Raw genomic sequence first — 19,748 nt, 5'->3', positions numbered from 1 at the left:
TGTACAACTTTGCTTCTGCTGGTTTTCGCCAACATTTGAGGCTTTAATGAAACAAGTTGTTTACACATGTACATTGTACGAATCGCACATTGAAAAAATTGTTCATCTTTTGAAGCGATCCACAAATTGATCCAATTTGTGACTTCTTCATGAGATTGGTAGTGTTGGTCAGCCAGGCCATACACCATTGATCTAAATAGGTGATAGTCAGAGGGAGCAATGTGTGGTATACGACGGGTGGGGTAGGACTTCCCATTTTATCGTTTCTAATTTTATTTTGAGCTGTTGCAATGTGATATCGTGCGTTGTCGTGCTGCACAATCGCTTTGTTGTGCCTCTCGCTGTATTGCAGCCATTTTTCTTTTAATGCTCTGCTCAAATTCATTAATTGTGTTCAATAACAAGCACCTGTGATTGTTTCACTTGGTTTTAACAAATAGTACACAACGCCAAGCTGTTCCCACCAAATGCAGAGCATTATCTTGGAGCCATGAATATTTGGTTTGGCCGTTGATGTGGAAGAATGTCTGGGATATCCTCCTGATTTTTTGCGTTTAAGGTTATTGTAATGAACCCATTTTTCATCCCTGGTCACAATCTGATACAGAAATCCCTTCCATTTTTGTCTCTGAAGCAACTGTTCACAAACACGCAAGCACCGTTCAATGTCTCTTGGTTTCAGCTCACACGGGAACCAAGTTCCTTATTTCTGAATCATGCCCATAGCCTCAAGATGTTTTAAAATGTCTTGCTGTGTCACTCCCACTACGTGCCAATTCTTCTTGAGTTTGAGGTGAGTCTTCACTTAGCAATGTCTCCAATTCTGCATCTTCAAAAACATTACCTCTTCCACTACTAAACTGGTCTACGACGTAAAAATCACCAATCTTGAAGCATTGAAACCACTCATGATACATTTTTTCACTAATAGCGTTCGATGAGACTCATATGGAAACAAAACAGTAACACCTCCTGCAAATGACGAGAATTAGGCTCATAAACTGACATTTTCACTCAAGGACAACTTTTTGATGCAGATGCAAATCGACTAATGTTCGAATGAGATTACGTTGACCGAGGTCCAAGCTAACTGCCTGACATCTGCAATCTGTTTCATTCAACCGCTACTTACCGTTATTGCCACCTATCGGCAAACGGTGGAAGCAAAGTTGTAAACCTTGTACTTGTAATGTATTTCATGTAAAAGGCCCCGAACAGTAGTGTAAAATCAATTATTTACTTGTAATGTATTTCATGTAAAAGATGCTTCTCATACTTTTATATTATTACAGTAATCAAAGTTGTATTGCCTAATACAGTGAACCATTGCATTATGTAGAGAACTGTATACCCTTATCTTATTTTTGCTATACTGTGCTCTTTGATGAAATCCACATCGCTGGATGAATAAACTACTACTACTACTACTACTACTACTACTACTACTACTACTAATACATCCACATTTAAGTTGAGGTCATTTATATACGTTACTGGTCCTTGGGGTACACCATATTTAATTTCCAGAATGAGATTTTCACTCTGCAGCGGAGTGTGCTCTGATATGAAACTTCCTGGCAGATTAAAACTGTGTGCCGGACCGAGACTCGAACTCGGGACCTTTGCCTTTCACGGGCAAGTGCTCTGCCAACTGAGCTACTCAGAAGCAGAAGTAAAGCTGTGAGGATGGGCCGTGAGTTGTGCCTGGGTAGCTCAGTTGGCAGAGCACTTGCCTGTGAAAGGCAAAGGTCCCAAGTTCGATTCTCGGCCCAGCACACAGTTTTAATCTGCCAGGAAGTTTCATACTTCATTTGTTTATAGAGTGATAAGTGCTCAGATTCAGTTTCTAGGTGAATATGTGCATGTTGTTTTTATTTAAAGTATTTCAGTTGGGTTTGATACACTCTTCTTTAAGATCATTGCAGGGAGATCATTGCAGGGAGACCATTAATGCCTGCAAAGTTGGAATTTTTTAGTTCTTTTATTGCATTAGCTGCTTCCTCTTGTGAGACAGAACTGATGTACATTGGCTTTCTACAAATGCTTATTTTTTATTCATTAGCTTGTGTACTCTTATGTAAGTTTGAGTGCATCATATTATCAGCAACACCTGTGAAAAATTGTTAGAAGTGTTGGCCACTTTTAAGGGATTTATTATGTTTTTATTTATTAAATTTTTTTTATGATGATATATTTTTGCAGGATGGTCTGTGTTCAGCAGATTCTTTTTTTATAATACTCCACGTAGCCTTCGCTTTATTATCTGAATTATAAAATTATTCATCATTATGCATTATTTTTACCACTCATTACTTACCTTAGTACATTGGAGTACTTTTTTTTATAGTGTACATATATTTCAAGTGAAGAATTTTTTGACTTATTTCATGAAGTTGTCTTTTTCTTCTAGCATGAAACCCTTATTTCACTTGTACTCCAGCTGTCTGTTCTAGTATTCCCCCTTATAGTTACATATTTCAATAGGATGGCAGTTTAAAAAAAAAAAAATTAGTTAATGTATCAATGAGGTGTTGAATTTTTCATTGATGCCATTAATTTTGTAAACCTGTAACCATTTTTCTTTCTGTACTAAGCTGATGAAGTAGTTTACATTACGCTGACTATACTTTCTACTCATGGTTCTTAAAGACATGTTTTTAATAATATTGCCTTTCATTTTTAAGCTTAATATTTGAGCAAGATGGTCTATAAAACCTGCACTGAAAATTTTAGTGAAGTGCTGTGTAAGCTTTTCGTGACTATAAATTGATCTAAGCTGTTTCACAGGTTTCGGTTACTCTAGTAGCAGCTTTTACTTCAACTTTTAAGTTGTAGGATGTTGCAAGGTTCAAAAAGGTCTCTCTGTTTCTACTATTTGTAAGGAAATCAATATTGAAGTTACCACAGATTGTCAACTCACAATCCATTTTATTTTCTTTATTTAACAATGGCTCAACTTTGTTTGTTTAAGAAAAGTTCAAAATTTCCAGATGGTGATCAGTAAACTGTATCAATAACCATGTTGAACTGAGTAATTTTCATAGCTGCAATTTTATAATCCTTTTTGGCATTTGTTGTAGTTAAGGCAGGTAGTGTGGTTCCTAAAGAGGGGCAGCAGCCTTTCCAGAAGTTGCAGGGGCAACAGTCTGGATGAGTGACTAATCTGGCCCTGTAACATCAACCAAAACAGCCTTGCAGTGTTGTTACTGCAAACATCTGAAAGCAAGGGGAAACTACAGCTGTAATTTTTCCCAAGAACTTACAGCTCTACTGTGTGGCTAAATGATGACGGTGTCCTCTTGGGTAAAATATTCCAGAGGTGAAATAGTTCCCCTTTCAGATCTATTGGGGGGGGGGGGGGGGGGGACACAACTTCTCAGGAGGATGTTGTCATCAGGAGAAACAAACATGGCTCTCTACAGGTCGGAGCATGGAATCGTAGATCCTTTAATTGGGCAGATAAGTTGGAAAATTTAAAACTGGAAATGGATAGGTTGAAGTTAAGTATAGTAGAAATGAGTGAAGTTCAGTGGCAGGAGGAACAGGGCTTCTGGTCAAGTTAATACAAGGTTATAGATACAAAATCAATTAAGGGTAATGCAGTAGTAGATTTAATAATGAATAAGAAAATAGGAATGCTGGTAAGCTACTATGACAGCATAGTGCACACATTGTTGTAGCCACGCTAGACACGAAGCCCATGCCTACCACAGTAGTACAAATTTACATGCCAGCGAGCTCCGCAGATGATGAGGAGATTGAAGAAATATATGATGAGATAAAAGAAATTCTTCAAATAGTTAAAGAAGATGAAAATTTAATCATGATGGGGGACTGGAATTTGATAGTAGGAAAAGGAGGAGAAGGAAACATAGTAAATGAATATGAACTTGAGGAAAGGAATCAAAAAAAGAAGCCTCCAGGTAGAATTTTGCACAGAGTATAATTTAATCATTGCTAAAACTTGGTTTAAGAACCGTAAAATAATGTTGTATATGTGGAAGAGGCCAGACACACTGGAAGTTTTCAGATTGATTATATAATGGTTAGGCAGAGATTTAAGAACCAGATTTTAAATCATAAGACTTTTCCAGGGGCAGATGTGGACTCTGACCACAATTTAGTGGTTATAAACTGTAGATTAAAATTGAAGAAATTGGAAAAAGGCAGGAAATTAAGGAAATAGGTCCTGGATAAGTTGAAAGAACCAGAGGTTCTGACTAGAACACGTGAAATGATACAGTAGATCATGTTGGGTAACTTTAAGAGATGGAATAATGAAGGCAGCAGAAGATCAAATACGTAAAAAGACAAGGCCTAGTAGGAATCATTGAATAACACAAGAGCTATTGAATTTAATTGATGAAAGGAGAAAATTTAAAAACACAGCAAATAAAGCAGGCAAAAAGGAATACAAATGTTTAAAAAAATGAGCTTGACAGGAAGGGCAAAACTGCCAAGCAGGAATGGCTAGAGGACAAATCTAAGAATTTAGAAGCGTATTTCACTAGGGAAAAGATAGATACGGTCTACAGGAAAATTAAATAGGCCTTAGGGGAAAAGAGAAACAGCTCTAAGAATATCAAGAGCTCAGGTGGTAAGCCAGTCCTAAGCAAAGAAGGGAAAGCTGAAAAGTGGAAGAATTATATAGAGTGTCTATACAAGGGAGATGAACTTGAAAGAAATAGTGTAGAAAGGAAAGTGTAGGTAGATGAAGATGACATAAGATACTGCTCTGAAGGGTTGAAGGCAACATGGTTGAGAGTTGGAATAAAAACAGTTCTTTTTCAATATGACAAAGCATCATTATGGTCACTGTTTTCCATGTGTCTTTGACTTCCTGTAAGATGAGGAACACTTGTCTCCACGTCTAACTCTTCACCTATTCGGCAAATAGTCCGTATTTATAATGCTACATATCGAAGGTTCTCTGTACAAGAAAACACAAGAATATTCATGACTTTTCTCAAACAAGCACCAGACAGAATAACGCATCGAGATCACTAGAATGGCCGCGACTTTTCTCGTAGGTATGTGTTAGCTATCTATTGGCTAGACAAACGTATCAAATGTGATGATGCGGATGCGTGTGCTACGTAGGAAAGTACAATTACTTGATAACTCGATTCAGTCGAATCGACTGACAAAAGAAACAAATGAATAGCTTGTGGCCTGGTTTGGGGGGTGGGATGGGGGGAGGGGGCAAATTGGGTGGCCCTGCAGCGTGGGGGGGGGGGAGGGAGGGAGGGGGCTGGCACGTGCCCCCCGTATGTACCTGCCACTGGTAGGAAGAGCAGTTGAATGAAATGGACAGTGTCTTGAAGGGAAGATATAAGATGAACATCAGATGAATCAAAACAAATCTAATGGAATTTATTCAAATTAAATCAGGTGATGCTAATGGAATTAGATTAGAAAACAAGACACTTAAAGTAGTAGATGAGTTTTCCTATTTGGGCAGCACAGTAACTGATGAAGGCCGAAGTAGAGAGGATATAAAATGTAGACTGGCAATGGCAAGAAGAGCATTTCTGAAGACAAGAAATTTGTTAACATTGAATATAGGTTTATGTGTTAGGAAGTCTTTCCTGAAGGTATTTGTCTGCAGTGTAGCCATGTATGGAAGTGAAATGTGGACACTGAACAGTTTAGGCAACAAGAGAATAGTAGCTTTCGAAATGTGGTGCTACAGAAGAATGCTGAAGATTAGATGGAGCAATCACATAACTAATGAGGAGGTACTAAATAGAACTGAGGAGACAAGGAATTTGTGGCACAACCAGTCAAAAAGGAGAATTGGTTGATAGGACACTATCTAAGATATCAAGGGATCACCAATTTAGTACTGGAGGGAATTGTAGGTGGTGAAAATCATAGAGCATGACCAAGACATAAATACACTAAAAAGATTCAGAATGGTATAGGTTGTATTGTATTGTATTGTATTTATTGGTCCAGTAGATCTTACATGTACAGTACAGCACATCAGATATTGGACAGGTCGAAGTAGATCTTACAATTAAAACACTTTAGAAACTAGAAAATTATGTTAACAAAATTTTACAGCACTTCATATACTGGGCAAGTCAATGTGTAAGTTATAATTAAACCACATTAGAAACTTGAAGTTTACAACTGAATATATGTATAAGCCAGTATTAACGATCACAGTATTTGCATGATCCTCACTTAAGCTCTAAGGATTTTTGAGGAACTCTTCTACACTATGAATTGATATGTACTCTAGAGAATTACATTCACAGAATTTTACTTCATATACTGGGCAAGTCGGTATACAACTTATACTTGAACCCCATTAGAAACTTGAGAATTACATCTGAATGTGTTTATATGCCAGTATTAATGGTTACAGTATTTGCATAATCATCACTTAGACTCTCGAGGATTTTGGAGGAACTCTTCCACGCTATAAAAGCAATGTGTCAACAGATATTCTTTTAATGCTGCTTTAAAATTTTTTACATCAGTCTTTACTTTAATTTCTCTTGGCACTTTATTGTAGATAATTTTTCCATGGTGTAATGTTCCTTTTTGGCACAAACTGGTTTTTGTATGGAGTACATGAAAGTCAGTTTTCTGTCTTGTATTATGATGATGAACATTTTCATTTTTGGGGAGGATACTAGGATTTGTTATCGTGTATTTCTGTATAAACATTGCACTTTCAAATAGGAAAATACATGGAAGGGGAAGAATCCCCATCCTTTTGAATAATGGTCTACATGGTTTGTTCCTTTTTATTCCAGCCATGATTCTCACTATTCTTTTTTGCATCCTGAAGAGTTTTAGGCAGGATGGCGAGTTACCCCAGAAGGTGATCCCATATTTTAGGACTGAATGTATATTAGAATAGGAAACTGTCATTAGACAGTCCTTATGACAGCAGTTTTCTAGCACTCTCATTAAATAACACATGGTACTTAGCTTCTTTAATATGTTGTCAAAGTGAGTTTCCCATCTAAGATTATCCCAGAAATTTTGTATTAGGCACACTTGCAGCAGTTATTTGGAGATGAAGAGCCTTTCACAAGATAGAGTAGCATGGACAGCTGCATCAAACTGGTCTTCGGACTGGAGACCACAACAACAGGAAGTTAGGTAGGGTAGTAAGATTTATATTTACCTTTATGTAAATTATCACCCCAAACTGTTTGCTGTTTTTCCTGCAGTAGTAGGAAGACAAAATGAATCTATTTATTTTCGTATTCTGAATTAATTCTGGGTTAAACCACCATTCAGAAATGTGTAACGCTGACATATCTTTTACTTCATCAGTTAATGGTATGTTAATTCCATTGAGCTTGTTAGACAGGGATTGCACATTATGGTCATAAATTTTTACATCAGATGTATTCATGACTTGGTATTTGGGAGTCATATTTACAGCATCACATACTTTAGTTTAAATTGGGATCACCAGCTTTGTTGTCTTTTCATGCTTCTTTCTGGCTCATTTTACTTTCCTCTCTGTTGTCAGTAAGACATACGGGAAGCTGACAGATTGTTCAATTTCTTAAAAGTCTTTCGTTAATTATTTCACTGATTCAATCACAAACAAACCTTTTTTCCTTCATAGTTAAAATGCATTCCATGCTTTGTGTGCAGATTTAGATGCAGCTTGTATTCAGTATGTTGTTCTTAGCGTATTGTGAACACAATTTCCTTATTTCAAAGTTTCTTTTCTGAATAGTGATGCATGCAATGCATCTCAGGTACAGGGAATTTTTACAGACAGATTAAAATATGCAATTATTAAACCACTTCATAAGAAAGGTTCCAAGACAGATTTAAATAATTACTGTCCAATTACCTTTGTGACATCTTTCTCCAAAATATTAAAAAAATTCATGGACTCAATAGCAGTTGCACACTTAAGTGGATTCCAGAAGTCTTGCCTGACTGAGAATACTACTTATACATTTACTCATCAAATAGTACAATATTTCACGAGTTGTTATCTTTTGTCCTAGGTATTTGACTGCGTATATCATGATAATATGGCAATGGCCTTGCCGCAGTGGATGCACCGGTTCCCATGAGATTACTGAAGTTAAGCGCTGTCGGGTGTGGTTGGCACTTGGATGGGTGACCATCCAGGCTGCCATGCGCTGATGCCATTTTTCAGGATGCACTCAGCCTTGTGATGCCAATTGAGGATCTACTCGACCAAATAGTAGCGGCTTCGGTCAAGAATACCATCATAATGACCGGGAGAGCGGTGTACTGACCCCATGCCCCTCCTATCCGCATCCTACACTGAGGATGACATGGCGGTTGGATGATCCCGGTAGGCCACTCGTGGCCTTACGACAGAGTGCATTTTTATATCATGATAATCTCTTAGAAAAACACAAGCTTAATAGAATTGATGGCTTTACACACGCCAGGTTTGACTCATACTTAACAAATGGAATGTAAAAAGTTGTACTGATTAATTCAGACAATATCAGAAAAGTAGAAAATTTTAGTGACTGAGGGTAAAAATTATGAGGGGAATGCCACAGGGTTCAATTTTGGGTTCATTCCTGTTCCTTCTACATGCGAATGATCTTGCTTAAATTGGTACTGTTTGCAGACAATACAAGTGTTATAATGAATCCTATTAGAGAGGAAGCATCATAAATATGGTAAATGATATTTTACAAAGAATTATCAAATGATTCTGTGAAACTGGACTCTCCCAAAATTTTCAAAAAAATGCTCTACATTTAGTTCTGTACAAGTGTAGTCATATCACACATGAGCAGAAGTCAGCAAATAAGGCAGAATGCTCCAAATTTTTGGGTGTACACACTGATGAAAACTTGAACTAGAGGAAGCATATTTCTGAGATTCTCAGACATTTAAGTTCATCTAGTTTTGCTCTTTGTACAAGTGCTAATCTTCGAAACAAATGTATCAACTTCCTGACATAAATTTCCACTCAGCGATGCAGTACAGAAAACTTTTCGTGGATAACTGATCACTTAGAAAGAAAGTACTGATTTCACAAAGGTGAGCAGTGATGATAATATGTGGTGTTCACCCAGTGACATCATGCAGGTACCTCTTCAAGGAGGTAGGTATTTTAAGCATGCCATCAAAGTATATAATTATATTTGCTAATGAAGTTCATCATATCTAATCCATCACAATTTGAGGAGAACAGTGATGTATATAACTACAACACTAGAGGGAAAATGAATTTTATTGCCCATTGTTAAAGCTGTCCATGGCACAGAAAGGAGTTCAGTATGCAGTAACAAGAGTGAGGCATGATTTCTCTTGTTTCAACCAGTCAGTAGCCAGAGCCTATGGTGGTCATTAAAAAACCAAACAAGTCATTACATATCTGTGGTGATTTTAACTTCACTATTAATTCACAGGGTAACATTAACCTGTACCCATTGCCTCGCTCACAGGAACTGTTGACTAAACTGGCTGGGAGCCACAACTATTTTAAGTTAAATTTGAAGGATGCCTATCTGCAATTGCCTCTCGATCCAGGGTGTCCAATCTTTTAGCTTACCTGGACCACTTAGGGAACAAGATGATTGTTTCTGGGCTGCTCATAATATACTTATGGACCACATTGGGAAGAAGACAAGTGTTTTTGGGTCACATATATATTTAACTCTATAATATAATGAAAATAAACATTGAAAAAAAAGGGGGTGGTGGACCAATGAGAGAATAGTTTTTGGTAGTGGAAGTTTCAAATTGAAAATAGAATTTAATGTCTGTGTGTGTGAATTACAAAGGTGTCATACCTATGTGCAACAGTGTCAACAAGATCACTGACATAACATTAAAGACTCAAATCACATACTATACCAAATTAGTCGTTAGGCATTTGTACAGGTTAGTTCATACATTCTTTGCGTGTTTCCCTTGCATTATCTAGGCAGGGACCCGTGTTTCAGTAACTGTTGTTCAACATAGACTAGAATGGACAGGGACTGTGATTGCTGTGTTCGGATGAGGGCTGAGTTGGCATCCCTTCACTCACAGCTGCAAGCAGTGCTGACTTTGGTCACGCAGCTTGAGGCTGTTGCCAATGGGCACCACTGTGGGGAGCCGGACTTGGGTATCACGGGGATGTCAACCTTGTCCTGTCTGTCCCCAGATCGGTCTGCCGCTGTGGTTGCCCCAGTTGCTGCCTGCAGTGGGGCTGAGCCCTCGCCTGTGTTTGATTGGGAGATCGTTCCAAGGCATGGCAGACAGTGAAAGACGTCCCCGGAGGCTGATCAGAAAGCCTCCCCGGTGCGTCTGACAAACAGATTTCAGGCACTGTCTCTGGCTAAGCCAGATGCAGCTGCCTGCCCTGTTTCAGAGGATGATTCTCAGCCTTCAAGGTCTGGGCAATCGCAGAGGGTGGGCTTATTTGTAGTTGAGAGCTCCAATATTAGGCGCATAATGGGGCCCCTTAGGGATATGGCGGCTAAGGAGGGGAAGAAATCCAGTGTGCACTCCGTGTGCATTCCAGGTGGAGTCATTCCTGATGTGGAAACGGTCCTTCCAGATGCCATGAAGAGCACAGGGTGCAGCCAGCTGCAGGTGGTGGCACATGTCGCATTAATGACGTGTGTTGCTTTGGATCTGAGGAAATTCTCTCTGGATCTAGCAGCTATCTGATTTGGTGAAGGCTGCCGGTCTTGCTTACGAGATGAAGGCAGAGCTCACCATCTACAGCATCGTTGACAGAACCAACTACGGACCTTTGGTGCAGAGCCGGATGGAGGGTCTGAATCAGAGGCTCAGACGGTTTTACGACCGTGTTGGCTGCAGATTCCTTGACTTGCGCCATAGGGTGGTGGGGTTTCGGGTTCCGCTGAATAGGTCAGGAGTTCACTACACTCAGCTGGCGGCTACGCGGGTAGCGGAGGCTGTGTGGCGTGGACTGGGCGATTTTTTAGGTTAGAAGGCCTCGGGAAAGTACGGGGTGGGCTGCGATCTCAAAGGGTGCATGGCAAATACAGGACGTTCCTGGATCAAGGAACAGTCGGAATTGTAGTTGTAAATTGTTGTAGTTATGCTGGGAAAGTCCCTGAGCTTCAAGCGCTAATAGAAAGCACAGAAGCTGAAATAAGTTCTGCAGAAATTTTTACGAAGTCTCAGACGGTGTTAAGGAAAGATAGATTACGCAGAATTGGTGGTGGAATGTTTGTGTCTGTCAGTAGCGGTTTATCTTGTAGTGAAGTCGAAGTAGATACTCCGTGCGAATTGGTATGGGTGGAGGTTATACTAAACAGCCGAAATAAGTTAATAAGTGGCTCCTTCTACAGACGCCCAGACTCTGATGATATAGTTGCTGAACAGTTCAGAGAAAATTTGAGTCTCGTAACAAATAAATACCCCACTCATACGGTTATAGTTGGTGGGGACTTCAACCTTCCCTCGATATGTTGGCAAAAATACTTGTTCAAAACCGGTGGTAGGCAGAAAACATCTTCCGAGATTGTCCTAAATGCTTTCTCCAAAAATTATTTTGAGCAGTTAGTCCACGAACCCACGCGAATTGTAAATAGTTGCGAAAACACACTTGACCTCTTGGCCACAAACAATCCAGAGCTAATAGAGAGCATCATGACTGATACAGGGATTAGTGATCACAATCAATACCGTTCCTTCCAAATCCACCAGAAACAAACGCAAAATAATTTTATTTAAAAAAGCGGATAAATTGTCACTAGAAGCCTTCCTAAGAGACAATCTCCATTCCTTCCGAACTGACTATGCAAATGTAAGCGAGATGTGGCTCAAATTCAAAGATATAGTAGCAACAGCAATTGAGAGATTCATACCTCAAAAATTGGTAAGAGATGGAACTGATCCCCCATGGCACACAAAACAGGTCCGAACGCTGTTGCAGAGGCAACGGAAAAAGCATGCGAAGTTCAGAAGAACGCGAAATCCCGAAGATTGGCTAAAATTTACAGACACGCGAAATTTGGCACGGACTTCAATGCGAGATGCCTTTAATAGGTTCCACAACGAAACATTGTCTCGAAATTTGGTAGAAAATCCGAAGAAATTCTGGTCGTATGTAAAGTACACAAGCGGCAAGACGCAGTCCATACCTTTGCTGCGCAGTGACGATGGTACTGTTGCCGACGACTGTGCCGCAAAAGCGGAGTTATTGAACGCAGTTTCCCGAAATTCCTTCACCAGGGAAGACGAATGGAATATTCCAGAACTTGAAACACGAACAGCTGCTAGCATGAGTTTCTTAGAAGTAGATACCTTACGGGTTGCGAAGCAACTCAAATCACTTGATACGGGCAAGTCTTCAGGTCCAGATTGTATACCGATTAGGTTCCTTTCAGATTACACTGATACAATAGCTCCCTACTTAGCAATCATATACAACTGCTCGCTCGCCGATAGATCTGTACCTACAGATTGGAAAATTGCGCAGGTCGCACCAGTGTTTAAGAAGGGTAGCAGGAGTAATCCATCGAACTACAGACCTATATCATTGACGTCGGTTTGCAGTAGGGTTTTGGAGCATATACTGTATTCAAACATTATGAATCACCTCAAAGGGAACGATCTATTGATACGTAATCACCATAGTTTCAGAAAACGTCGTTCTTGTGCAACGCAGCTAGCTCTTTATTCGCACGAAGTAATGGCCGCTATCGACAGGGGATCTCAAGCTGATTCCGTATTTCTAGATTTCCGGAAGGCTTTAGACACCGTTCCTCACAAGAGACTTCTAATCAAGCTGTGGGCCTATGGGGTATCGTCTCAGGTGTGCGACCGGATTCGTGATTTCCTGTCAGGAAGGTCGCAGTTCGTAGTAATAGATGGCAAATCATCGAGTAAAACTGAAGTGATATCAGGTGTTCCCCAGGGAAGTGTCCTGGGACCTCTTTTAGATTAGATTAGATTTACTTTCATTCGAATTGATCCATAGTGAGGAGGTCCTCCAGGATGTGGAACATGTCAGAAAAACAACAATACATGACAAATATTTACAACTAAAACAAATAAGCTAATGTACCATTCTACAGGTCCCAAGTGGAATGATCGTAATTTTTTAATGAACACTAAGAGTCATTTTACAAATACTAATGCACTGAATTTAAAATAAAAAAGTTTTTTATTTATTTATAAGGTAATAAACATGTAATACAACTACTGCAATACTTATTTACAATGAACACATTACTGCACTGAAATGGTGCAGAAGTTAGATTATACTTACACACACACACACACACACACACACACACACACACATACACACACACACACAAATTTTCAATGAACACATTACTGCACTGAAATTGTGCAGAAGTTATGTTGTACTTATATACAAATCAGTTGGTTTTACTAAGAAATTCATCAATGGAGTAGAAGGAGTTGGCCACCAATAAATCCTTTAGGCTTCTCTTAAACTGAATTTCATTGGTTGTTAAGCTTTTTATGGCTGCTGGCAAGTTATTGAAAATGTGTGTTCCCGAATAATGCACACCTTTTTGTTCAAGACTAAGTGACTTTAAATCCTTGTGAAAATTATTCTTATTTCTAGTATTGATTCCATGAATTGAGCTGTTGGTTTGAAAAAGTGATATATTTTTAATGACAAATTTCATTAAGGAATAAATATATTGGGAAGCAGTAGTTAGTATCCCTAGTTCCCTAAACAGGCTTCTGCAGGATGTCCTTGAGTTCACACCACATATAACTCTTACTGCACGTTTTTGTGCCCGGAAAACTTTAGCTTGGCTTGATGAATTACCCCAAAAAATAATCCCATATGACATTATGGAATGAAAGTAAGCATAGTATGCCAGCTTTTTCATTTTTATATCCCCTTTGTCTGACAAAATTCGCATTGCAAACAGAGATTTGTTAAGACGCTTCAGCAGTTCTGTGGTGTGCTCCTCCCAGTTGAATTTATTATCAAGCTGTAATCCCAAGAATTTAACACTGTCCACTTCTTCTATCTTCTTGTCATCGTATGTTAGACATATACTCTTGTGACACCCCTTACAAGTTCTGAACTGCATGTAGTGTGTTTTTTCAAAGTTTAGTGACAAAGAATTGGCTAGGAACCAGTGATTAATGTCCACAAATATTTTATTGGCTGATCATCCTAAGACTACACTTGATTTGCTATTTATTGCAATGTTTGTATCATCGGCAAACAAAACAAACTTGGCATTTGGTAATGTTACTGATGAAAGGTCATTGATATACACAAGAAAAAGTAAGGGCCCCACATGTAATTAGTTCCCAGTTGGATGATGCCTGATAGCTTGATACATGTCTCTTTCCTAATAACACCCTTTGTTTCCTGCCAGAGATATAAGATTTGAACCATTTTGCAGCATTTCCTGTTACACTATAATATTCTAGTTTACTTAAAAGGATATTGTGGTTTACACAGTCAAATGCCTTTGACAGATCACAAAATATACCAGTTGCCTGCAATTTTTTGTCTAATGAATTAAGCACATTTTCACTGTAAGTGTAGATAGCCTTCTCAATATCAGAACCTTTTAGAAATCCAAACTGTGACTTTGACAGTATGTTATTTGAGATAAGATGGTTATAAAGCCAATTGTACATTACTTTTTCTAAAATTTTTGAGAATGCTGTCAACAGTGAAATTGGACGGTAATTTGATGCTATTTCTTTATCTCCCTTCTTAAACAGTGGCTTAACTTCAGCATATTTCAGCCATTCAGGAAATATTCCACTGATAAACGACTGGTTACACAGATAGCTTAATCTACATCTACATCTACATCGATACTCCGCAAGCCACCCAACGGTGTGTGGCGGAGGGCACTTTATGTGCCACTGTCATTACCTCCCTTTCCTGTTCCAGTCGCGTATGGTTCGCGGGAAGAACGACTGTCTGAAAGCCTCCGTGCGCGCTCTAATCTCTCTAATTTTACATTCGTGATCTCCTCGGGAAGTATAAGTAGGGGGAAGCAATATATTCGATACCTCATCCAGAAACGCACCCTCTCGAAACCTGGACAGCAAGCTACACCGCGATGCAGAGCGCCTCTCTTGCAGAGTCTGCCACTTGAGTTTATTAAACATCTCCGTAACGCTATCACGGTTACCAAATAACCCAGTGACGAAACGCGCCGCTCTTCTTTGGATCTTCTCTATCTCCTCCGTCAACCCGACCTGGTACGGATCCCACACTGATGAGCAATACTCAAGTATAGGTCGAACGAGTGTTTTGTAAGCCACCTCCTTTGTTGATGGACTACATTTTCTAAGCACTCTCCCAATGAATCTCAACCTGGTACCCGCCTTACCAACAATTAGTTTTATATGATCATTCCACTTCAAATCGTTCCGTACGCATACTCCCAGATATTTTACAGAAGTAACTGCTACCAGTGTTTGTTCCGCTATCATATAATCATACAATAAGGGATCCTTCTTTCTATGTATTCGCAATACATTACATTTGTCTATGTTAAGGGTCAGTTGCCACTCCCTGCACCAAGTGCCTATCCGCTGCAGATCTTCCTGTATTTCGCTACAATTTTCTAATGCAGCAACTTCTCTGTATACTACAGCATCATCCGCGAAAAGCCGCATGGAACTTCCGACACTATCTACTAAGTCATTTATATATATTGTGAAAAGCAATGGTCCCATAACACTCCCCTGTGGCACGCCAGAGGTTACTTTAACGTCTGTAGACGTCTCTCCATTGATAACAACATGCTGTGTTCTGTTTGCTAAAAACTCTTCAATCCAGCCACACAGCTGGTCTGATATTCCGTAGGCTCTTACTTTGTTTATCAGGCGACAGTGCGGAACTGTATCGAACGCCTTCCGGAAGTCAAGAAAAATAGCATCTACCTGGGAGCCTGTATCTAATATTTTCTGGGTCTCATGAACAAATAAGGCGAGTTGGGTCTCTCACGATCGCTGTTTCCGGAATCCATGTTGATTCCTACATAGTAGATTCTGGGTTTCCAGAAATGACATGATACGCGAGCAAAAAACATGTTCTAAAATTCTACAAGAGATCGACGTAAGAGATATAGGTCTATAGTTTTGCGCATCTGCTCGACGACCCTTCTTGAAGACTGGGACTATCTGTGCTCTTTTCCAATCATTTGGAACCCTCCGTTCCTCTAGAGACTTGCGGTACACGGCTGTTAGAAGGGGGGCAAGTTCTTTCGCGTACTCTGTGTAGAATCGAATTGGTATCCCGTCAGGTCCAGTGGACTTTCCTTTATTGAGTGATTCCAGTTGCTTTTCTATTCCTTGGACACTTATTTCGATGTCAGCCATTTTTTCGTTTGTGCGAGGATTTAGAGAAGGAACTGCAGTGCGGTCTTCCTCTGTGAAACAGCTTTGGAAAAAGGTGTTTAGTATTTCAGCTTTACGCGTGTCATCCTCTGTTTCAATGCCATCATCATCCCGTAGTGTCTGGATATGCTGTTTCGAGCCACTTACTGATTTAACGTAAGACCAGAACTTCCTAGGATTTTCTGTCAAGTCGGTACATAGAATTTTACTTTCGAATTCAATGAACGCTTCACGCATAGCCCTCCTTACGCTAACTTTGACATCGTTTAGCTTCTGTTTGTCTGAGAGGTTTTGGCTGCGTTTAAACTTGGAGTGGAGCTCTCTTTGCTTTCGCAGTAGTTTCCTAACTTTGTTGTTGTACCACGGTGGGTTTTTCCCGTCCCTCACAGTTTTACTCGGCACGTACCTGTCTAAAACGCATTTTACGATTGCCTTGAACTTTTTCCATAAACACTCAACATTGTCAGTGTCGGAACAGAAATTTTCGTTTTGATCTGTTAGGTAGTCTGAAATCTGCCTTCTATTACTCTTGCTAAACAGATAAACCTTCCTCCCTTTTTTTATATTCCTATTAACTTCCATATTCAGGGATGCTGCAACGGCCTTATGATCACTGATTCCCTGTTCTGTACATACAGAGTCGAAAAGTTCGGGTCTGTTTGTTATCAGTAGGTCCAATATGTTATCTCCACGAGTCGGTTCTCTGTTTAATTGCTCGAGGTAATTTTCGGACTCAGTATAATGTCACTCGATGCTCTGTCCCTACCACCCGTCCTAAACATCTGAGTGTCCCAGTCTATATGTGGTAAATTGAAATCTCCACCTAAGACTATAACATGCTGAGAAAATTTATGTGAAATGTATTCCAAATTTTCTCTCAGTTGTTCTGCCACTAATGCTGCTGAGTCGGGAGGTCGGTAAAAGGAGCCAATTATTAACCTAGTTCGGTTGTTTAGTGTAACCTCCACCCATAATAATTCACAGGAACTATCCACTTCCACTTCTACTTCACTACAGGATAAACTACTACTAACAGCGATGAACACTCCACCACCGGTTGCATGCAATCTATCCTTTCTAAACACCGTCTGTACCTTTGTAAAAATTTCGGCAGAATTTATCTCTGGCTTAAGCCAGCTTTCCGTACCTATAACGATTTCAGCTTCGGTGCTTTCTATCAGCGCTTGAAGTTCCGGTACTTTACCAACGCAGCTTCGACAGTTGACAATTACAATACCGATTGCTGCTTGGTCCCCGCATGTCCTGACTTTGCCCCGCACCCGTTGAGGCTGTTGCCCTTTCTGTACTTGCCCAAGGCCATCTAACCTAAAAAACCGCCCAGCCCACGCCACACAACCCCTGCTACCCGTGTAGCCGCTTGTTGCGTGTAGTGGACTCCTGACCTATCCAGCGGAACCCGAAACCCCACCACCCTATGGCGCAAGTCGAGGAATCTGCAGCCCACACGGTCGCAGAACCGTCTCAGCCTCTGATTCAGACCCTCCACTCGGCTCTGTACCAAAGGTCCGCAGTCAGTCCTGTCGACGATGCTGCAGATGGTGAGCTCTGCTTTCATCCTGCTAGCGAGACTAGCAGTCTTCACCAAATCAGATAGCCGCCGGAAGCCAGAGAGGATTTCCTCCGATCCATAGCGACACACATCATTGGTGCCGACATGAGCGACCACCTGCAGATGGGTGCACCCTGTACCCTTCATGGCATCCGGAAGGACCCTTTCCACATCTGGAATGACTCCCCCCGGTATGCACACGGAGTGCACATTGGTTTTCTTCCCCTCTCTTGCTGCCATTTCCCTAAGGGGCCCCATTACGCGCCTGACGTTGGAGCTCCCAACTACCAGTAAGCCCACCCTCTGCGACTGCCCGGATCTTGCAGACTGAGGGGCAACCTCTGGAACAGGACAAGCAGCCATGTCAGGCCGAAGATCAGTATCAGCCTGAGACAGAGCCTGAAACCGGTTTGTCAGACAAACTGGAGAGGCTTTCCGTTCAGCCCTCCGGAATGTCTTTCGCCCCCTGCCACACCTTGAAACGACCTCCCACTCTACCACAGGCGAGGGATCAGCCTCAATGCGGGCAGTATCCCGGGCAACCACAGTCGTAGTCCGATCAGGGGATGCGTGGGACGAGCTGGCCGTCCCCGACAAACCCCCATCCCGACCCCCACAGTGATGCCCATTGGCAACAGCCTCAAGCTGTGTGACCGAAGCCAACACTGCCTGAAGCTGGGAGCGAAGGGATGCCAACTCAGCCTGCATCCGAACACAGCAGTTGCAGTCCCTATCCATGCTAAAAACTGTTTTGCTAAGAAAGTCTGAACTAATCTACAGAGAGCGCAAACAAATCGACAAAATTTAAACGGTTATTAAAATACAAGATTGCCTAGTAAATGCAGTAATGCTGCTACTTGCGCACTGCTGACACTGCTCGGCGGCGGAAGGAGACTAAGCGAAATTACACTATTCAGGTACTAAAACACGATGCTACACTCTCAAATACTATAATACGCCCGAAATTTATGAATTAAACAATGCAAGAACCAAAAACACGCAAAGAAATTAAGAATTAAACTATGTAACAAATGAGTGAGCTAGGAGTATACGACTTGCTGCTCAGCTGCTTATCCAACGGCGGCAGGGAGCACACTGACTGCGACCAACCGACACTGGCCGTTCAAAACAAAACAGTAGACAAACGACTACGCGAATTTACACTATTCAGGTACTAAAACGCGATGCTACAACTCTCAAATACTATAATACGCTCGAAATTTATGAATTAAACAATGCAAGTACCAAAAACACGCAAAGAAATTAAGAATTAAACTATGTAACAAATGAGTGAGCTAGGAGTACACGACTTGCTGCTGCAGCTGCTTATCCAACGGCGGCAGGGAGCACACTAACTGCGACCAACCGACACTGGCCGTTCAAAACAAAACAGTAGACAAACGACTACGCGAATTTACACTATTCAGGTACTAAAACGCGATGCTACAACTCTCAAATACTATAATACGCCCGAAATTTATGAATTACACAATGCAAGTACCAAAAACACGCAAAGAAATTAAGAATTAAACTATGTAACAAATGAGTGAGCTAGGAGTATACGACTTGCTGCTCAGCTGCTTATCCAACGGCGGCAGGGAGCACACTCTTACTTAGCTCAGAATCACATTCTTTAATTAACTTTGTTGATATTTCATCATACCCACTAGATGTTTTTGATTTTAAAGATTTTATGATGGACATTATTTCTGTTGGGATAGTGAGGGTCAAATTCATATTATGGAAGTTACTTGAAATGTCTGGTCTAAGGTAATCCATAGCAGCATCTACCGAACCTGACAACCCCATCTTTTCAGTAACAGTTATAAAATTTTTGTTAAAATGTTCTGCAACACTACACACATCTGTCACCAATGTA

The sequence above is a fragment of the Schistocerca americana genome, chromosome 1, assembly GCF_021461395.2.
Source record: "Schistocerca americana isolate TAMUIC-IGC-003095 chromosome 1, iqSchAmer2.1, whole genome shotgun sequence".
Lineage (NCBI taxonomy): Eukaryota > Metazoa > Arthropoda > Insecta > Orthoptera > Acrididae > Schistocerca > Schistocerca americana.
Note: the sequence above shows the minus strand (reverse complement) of the source record.